We start from the raw sequence: 7,696 nt of genomic DNA on the forward strand, positions 1-7,696 counted from the left end.
ATTATAAATATATTATAAATATAACCTGTGTATTTTATTTTAAAATAATATTTTAAAAAGTATAATAGATTAGTAATTATATGTTATTTCTTATAAAAATTTAATATAATATAATATATATCTACAAATTATTGTTCTGTTTTTTAGAATAGTTTTAAATAAATATTCATTGAGATATAATCATTTGAAGTTGATTGTAATTGATTTACAAAGGCGAGTGTTAGATGGAAATGAGTGTTAGATGATTGATTATGTTATGTTATCTCATTCTTAGCAACTCTTTACCTGTGCTGTCGTAGTACTCAAGTAGTGTGAAAGGTGTAAAGCTTGCTTGATTGAAAAGAGTACTAGCTTGTAAGAAGTTATATAATGAAAGAATTAGTAAGCTAGATTACATTATATGACATCTTCACTTATCAGAGTAACTATACACTATGCTATATACAAAATTCGCCTTCAAATAAAGTACAGGTATAAAAAATGACTGAAAAATATGTAATAATGAAAAATTAGTCATAAGATATATCATATTTTATCTCTCTATCTCTTTATCTTTTTTATCTTAATATTCTTCTTTCAACATGTATATTTCATTATTTCAAGTAATTTAGTAAGCTCATTCACTGTATTCTCAGTAGATGAAATAAATCAGATAAATATCTCATTCTTATAAATAAGATTCTGAAGAATGTGAAAACAGATCTTTATATACTTTAAGCAGTGTGAAATTGCTTCAGAAGAGAATAGCTCTATAACAGACTTATTATTAATATAAATTGTATAAGTAAGATTATTAACTGTAGTGAGAATGAGATAATCATCAGCATTCAGATTATTGAGATAAGATGAAATAAATTCAGTATCTTCTAGAAGCTCGCGGAGATAGACAAGCTTATATACAGTCTCAGAGAATGTAATATATTCAGTCTCTGTTAGTGATTTAAAGATCTCTGTTTATCAGCAGCTCTGTCATATAACAGAGTCATCTGTTATATAGATGATATAATCAGTGATTGAACAAGATTCTGAATCTCTACTAGCTCAATCAGTATCTGCATATACTACAGATTCAATTTCAGCGTCTCTGTGATAGATTATTTCTTCATTGATTGAACTCTGTAGATATTAAAGTGTACACTTGTATATAGCTCAGTTGTTTAATATAGACTGAGAGCTGAATTGTTCAAGAAATTCTGCAGCAAAGCTTACATCAGAACATGTATTAATTACTAGATATTATAGAGATCTAATATCAGATTAATAGAACTATAGAGTAAATTCTGCTATATATATAATCAGTTTCTTATTATTATTTATAAAATTAATATTCTTCTTCATAGAAGTGAATGTAGAGTGACAGTCATTTATTAAGAATTTCTTCAGAAGATTTCTTATAAAGAGAGATTGAGATAATATTAATAAAGTTAAATCTCTATTAATTTTTATTTCTAGATAGTAGTTGAAATTATCTACATTCTTAATTCTGTAATTAGCAGTGATTTCAGCTTTGAACCAGTTCAGATCATTTATTTTCAGACTGTAAATTATTATTATTATTATTATTCTTTTATTATACTCATATACAAGCGGAGCTTATAATGAGTCCTTGTGTGATGTTCAATACAGATTAAGTATTAATTATACAGAAGAAAATACAGATGTTGAGATCATGTCAAGATAATAAGAATATAGAAAAATACAAAGAAGTGATAATTAAATACATGTAATAATAACTTCTCAGCTCAGAAACATAGAGTGATTCATTGAAGTGATTTGTACATCTCTGTATTTATTAGAACTCTGAGATGCTTGAGTTCTGAATTTAATGTATTCTCTGCGGGTTTCGAACCCACGCGCCTTGATTTCCCACGCCAAGGCACTACCGGGTGGCCGCATTAACCATTCGGCCACCGGGGCTCAGACTGTAGAGACAGATATTATTTATATAGATAATTATATAGATCTGTCTTTCATTATAAATAAATAGTTCAGTATTATAAAGACTGATACAGAAGTCTGAGTGTAATAGCATTTTTCACAGCTTCTCATATTATAAGAGTGCTGCTTACTTAAGACTGTAGAGTCTCTGTATCAACTCATATATAAGATTATCACAGCCTTCGCGGAATTCTGTAAGTTAATTCATATATATTTATTCATCAGCAGGCAGTTAAACATTTAAAAAAGCAGTCATTATATCAATCTGCAGAATATACTATTCTGAGAATACTGAGATCATTATAAGAGCTTAAGAGATGAATGCAGAGATAACAGATGCAAAGATTCTTGAGTAATTAACTTTCTTCTGTTAATGATTTCTGCAGACGACTCAGCAGGTCTTATAGCAAATAATCTTACTCATATTATTGAACTTTTTATCAAATACTCATTGACTGCAGAGAACACTCATTTGTGATATTCTCTTTATCTGTGACAGGCTGCGCCCGATCAATTATATAGACTATTTCATTACACTTCATAGATCCCGTCAAAAGCTCCGATCTTCAGTCACTGATCTTCAGCTGAAAAACTCATGAAATTCCTATTCTTTCACTCTGAAGCTTTATTATATACATGTATAAATATTCACTCTAATCACTGATTCTCATACTTTTTCTTTCTTTTCTTCTCTAATGTTTTTCACTTTGTTATATAAGACCTATATATATTATACTGATCTATTCAGTGTAGATCTCTTACACTTGAAAAACATTCATTGTCTTCTTATTAGAAACAATTATTCATTGAGAAGATATCTGAACATGTAACAATATGTAAGAAATAGAGAAATAATTAAATAGTTAAGCAGACACTGAGTTCTCAGATAGAAGCTTGCTCATTAGTTGCTCTGGCTCTATAACAAGATCTTATAAGGAGAACAAGATCTTACAAAGAGAATATCAGTGAAAGACCTGAGAGTTCTGACACATATATATGAGATATTCATATAATTACACACATTCAATGAATGATACAGCTATGTCTACTGATAATATGAAAGAACTCTTGAATATGAGCATAGATATAGTGCCACAGTGGCTTTAAGCAATGTTAAAATTACAACAGTAACAGATAGCTGATATACATATGACTTAATAATATCAATATGAAGAGATTTATAATTGTTTCAATAAGAAATCTCTGCACAGACAATTTCAACACTGACAGAATCAAATATAAACAAAATACAAACACTGAAGAAATACTTAGATACTCTCATATATTTCTATACTTCTGACCTCACTCTCTATTCATTATAGAGATTGAAAATGCTTATAAAACTAAGTATAGATAAAGATGTCATCAGTTCACTAATCAATCAAGATTGATATATCAATGAATGATTGAAGAATTGTATGAAATAGAAGTTTCATTCATGAATGAAAGCATGTGAATCAGTATTATAAATGTCTGATAATATTATCAAACATCTTGATATTCTGTTCTGAGATACTGTCATGTAATAGAAAGCATTAGATTAATTACAGAGTGTCTGACAGAGAAATACTTCTCTCATAACATTCATCTCTGACTTCAATATCAAGATTCTAGAAGCAGGTGATCAATCTTGAGAGAATTAAATGAAGATTAGTATGCTTAAGAAGACATTAACTTTCAAACTCTTACAGATTCTTATAAGCATAGATGAAGATCAGACTTATGAAGATTTCTGCATACAACTCTGAACATTGAATAATCATCTTATCAAGCTCAAGAGTATACAGAAAACTGATAGAAGATATTACATCTCAGTCACTTATACACCTGCACTGAGAAATAACAACAATGACACAGATGTTATAAACTGAGTAGACTTAAATGTCTATATATAAGCAAGAGTCTCTGCTGTCTGAACAGGCTTTCAAGTTCCTGAGATCACTTCTGAATAAGTTGTCAATCAATGTTAATAAGAAGTGTGCATCAACTGTAACTGATCAGAATACATTGTTTTTAACTGCTGATCAGCCTATATGCCTTCTCACTCAAAGAATGAATCAATGCCTGTCCGCGCCAATCACATTGTATTGAAGAAAGATTCAGAAGATAACTATGAGAATGCTCTGATGAAACAGAGAAAAGATTAGCTTCTATTCAAATTCATAAACAGAAGCTTGAAGAGATCAGATAATAATAATTTGAAGAGAAAATGATAATGAACATAATTCTTGTATCTACTGTGATCAATAATATGTATAATATGAAAGCTATGATAGACAGTGATCTATGTTATTATACAATGATTAAATCTTCAGTTATAAGATATTACAATCTTCAGTATATTCTCTTATTAAAATCTTAACTTCTCACAGAATTTGATAACTCAAAACATGTTTATATCTGTTATATAATGAAGTTAAACATAGATATTGAAGAATATCAATGTGAAGATGCCTATGTATATGAAGTTAATAATCTTAATTATAATCTTATATTAGAACTTATCTGACTGTCTGAATAAAATATCTTATTGAACACTTAAAACAGAAGCTTAATATTTTCTAACAATGATAGAGTTCACAAAGATGATATTTATAAGACTATGAATCTGACACAGATCTATATCAATATCTATAAAATACTCTGAAAAGAAAGTTGCTGAAAAGATCACTGATAGTAGAATCATATAACAACCTATTTCATCAGTCTGACTGATATCAAGAAAGCTCTAGAGAAGTTATCTCATACTACAATAACAGATTCTCATAAAAAACTCTCTCAATAATATCATGAATATCTAGATATCTTCTGATAAGATAATATTATAAATATACCTCTCTTACAAGACTTAGAAGTGAATCACAGTATCAAGTTAGAAAAGAAGAATGATACGAATCTCAAATCTTTATAAGACTCTCTTTATAACATGTTCTAAGATGAACTTCTTCTTCTTTGAAAGAGACTCAATGATCTGTTGAATAAAGAATTCATACATATTAGTAACTCTTTCACTGCAGCTTCTATTCTCTTTACAAAGAAATCAGATGAAGAACTTCAATTCTGTGTGAACTATTGAGAATTGAACAGATTAATTAAGAAGAACTACTATTCTTTATCTCTTATCAATGAAATTCTAGCTCACATCAGACAAGCTTAATAATTTATAAAACTAGATATTATTACTGTGTTTTATAAAATCTGTATCACTGAAGAAGATAAATAACTTATAGTATTTCAAACATATTATAATCTCTTTGAATAAATAGTTATATTCTTTGAACTGGTCAATGCTCTCAGTATATTTCAGAAGTATATTAACTGAGTACTTCAGAATTTTCTTAATGAATTTATATCTATCTATCTCAATGATATTCTCATCTTCACTGATGAGTTCAGAAAAGAATATCAAGAACATATGTGAAGAATATTACAATAATTATAAGAAGCAGAACTATCAATAGATATTAACAAGTATGACTTTAAAGTCAAGAGTATCAAACATCTAGGTTTTATCATAGAAGCTGGTAAGAGAATTTGAATGAATCTCAAGAAAGTCTTCATCATTCTTGAATGAGAAGCTTTATATACTGTGAAAGATGTACAAAGCTTCATTGAATTTACTAACTTCTATCAGTGATTTATATAAAATTTCTCAGATATTATAAGATTATTATTATTATTATTATTCTTCAATTATAGATGTATGTAGTCAGAGACTATGACATCTACCTGAGAACTTTTTGATTCTCAGGGTTTTTCCTATATCTGTAAAGTTAACTAGTATACATTTATCAATTTCAGATATATAAAATCAGAAAATTCCAGCTCAGAATACAAAAACTGTTTACAAATTACAGTGTTTTAACATCTTCTGATACTTTGAAATCATTTGACAATATCATGACAAAGGAAAAGAGAACACAGTCTTAAAGATAGACACATTAAATAGATAGATAGAAAGGAATTGAAAGAAAAAGATAAAATAAAGAGAGACTGTAACAAAACAAATTATTAAAAGATAGTATATAGCTGTTTTAACAGACTATATCTGATTGATTTCCTCCTCTTCATATTCAGATAATTCTGAATTTAGCGATTTTCTTATAGCTGCATGAGTTTCTGATAGAAAGTCTATTAAGTATTTAATTCCTGTCTCAGTTGAGAATAAGAATCTCATATTTAACTGATTTAGATCATACTTCTCTTTCAATCTGGCTCTGAGACTATTGTATAATGCACAGTGTATTACAATATGCTCAGAATTCTCATTTGCATTGCAGAATGAGCATTCTATTGAGTCAAATCTATCATCAAATCTTTGTATATAAGATTTGAAATAGCCATGTCCTAGTTTCAGCTGTATTATAGATGAGAATATTTTCTTTTTACATTTAATTGAACAAGATTTTCACTTGAGTTTTGTTTCAAATCTTGAATAATATATACTCTTCTTTTGTTTCTGCCAGCTTTCATTTCACTTGTCTAAACAAGATTCTTTTATTTTTCTCTTTATAAAAGACCAGAACATAATTTTTTGAATAGATCTGCTTAATTCTGCACTCTTTTTTACAGCTGAATCAGTCAATTCATTGTCATGAATATTCATATAAGCAGGAACTCAGTGCACATGAATTATCAGCTTTGATGTTCTTCTCTTTTGAATTTTTAAAACAGAGTTTATAATCAGTTCAAGATTCATTTGATCATTATAAATCTGACTATTTCTAAGTCTTTTTAAAGCAGCTTGACTATCAGAGAATATTCATATCTCTTTCAAACTATTTTCTCTTTTATAAGATTTTATTTCAATGAGTTTGAAAGCTTTCACTATTACAAATAGTTCAGCATCAAAGACTTCAGATTCACAGCCTAGATTTCAGAAATCTGAGATAAAATTGATATTATCTTCAGTATAAGCAATGCCTGTGTCTAATCTATTCAAATTCTCATTTTTTGAGTCATCTGAGTAAATCAGAATAGAGTCTTTTATATTGATTGTAGAAATTCTCTTCAAATACTGTTCATATTCTTTCTCTTTTGATAGTTCACTTATTTGTAAGTCTATAAGAGATGTAAGCTTTTCTCTTCAGAGAGATAACTTCTCATGATCAACTTTTTCAACATTTAAAGAAGAAAATTGATTTTTAATCAGAGAGTATAATCTGTACAGTTGAGAAGACATTTTCTTTGAAGAATTATTTTCATTTCAATCAAGAAATCTATTTCAATTCAGTTCATTTCCAGAGTGAATTAATGAAAATGAAGAAGAGACTCTTTCTCTGATTATATGATTTGAGCTCATCTTTACAACTCTCAGAGCATAGTTCACATGAGCCTTTTCAAATCTAATAGCAGAAGAAGAAATTGAAGCTTCAATTTTCATTGCTTTAATAGGAGATAATTTGAATGCTCTTAGAATTCTTCTCAAGGCTCTGTTTTGCAGACTTTGAAAGAGTTCAGTAAAATTCTCTTGATTATTTCATCAAACTTGAACTTCATAATCAGCTACTGATGTATTACAGGCTATATATAACTATCTCATAGCCTGGAAGAATAGACCTCTCTCTGTATTTGATAGTCTGATTATATTGTTTAATAGTCTTTCTGCCTTGACAGTTCTTTGTTGAATGTGATATTTAAAATTCAACTTAGAGTTTAACTATACTTCTAATCATTTAACATTTACACTGAGTTTAATCTCTCTATTTAAAAGAGTTAAAGATAGTTCTTTCTCATTGAATCTAGAAAAGAAATGAAT

This window comes from Blastomyces gilchristii (assembly GCF_000003855.2).
Source record: "Blastomyces gilchristii SLH14081 genomic scaffold supercont1.18, whole genome shotgun sequence".
Lineage (NCBI taxonomy): Eukaryota > Fungi > Ascomycota > Eurotiomycetes > Onygenales > Ajellomycetaceae > Blastomyces > Blastomyces gilchristii.